Genomic DNA, 370 nt, shown 5'->3' on the forward strand with positions numbered 1-370 from the left:
AGCTTCCGTACAGCAAGTAGAAAGTAAATTATTATTTCTTGATCTAACCTATATCTTTACCTTCTGCTGTAATAGTATACACTATTTTCCCCTCTTCTCTTTTTGCTATTTACCCACACAGTGATTAATTTCCCCGAGGTCCGTTGTGGTTTTGAAAGATGTAGTTTTAACATATTACTGCAATCACCTATCTTCATAGTCTATAACGATGTAAATGTTTATCCTATTTGGTAACTGGCAATCTACGTGCGTATGGTAGTAAGTGCGGACGAGTTTCCGACTTTCGCTCTTTTCCAGGTCAGACTATATTTATTAAATAAAATTCACATCACATTTTTTTATGAAGGGAATACCTGTTAAATATTATAAA

At 33.8% G+C, this 370-nt stretch overlaps 1 long non-coding RNA gene across 1 annotated transcript in view; it reads right to left on the bottom strand.

Annotated features, from left to right (window-relative positions):
• LOC119594924 overlaps positions 1-370 on the bottom strand; it is a 28,121-nt gene that overhangs the window by 5,794 nt on the left and 21,957 nt on the right. The window lies entirely within an intron of this gene.

The sequence above is a fragment of the Penaeus monodon genome, chromosome 34 (assembly GCF_015228065.2).
Source record: "Penaeus monodon isolate SGIC_2016 chromosome 34, NSTDA_Pmon_1, whole genome shotgun sequence".
In the NCBI taxonomy this organism is placed as follows: Eukaryota; Metazoa; Arthropoda; class Malacostraca; order Decapoda; family Penaeidae; genus Penaeus; species Penaeus monodon.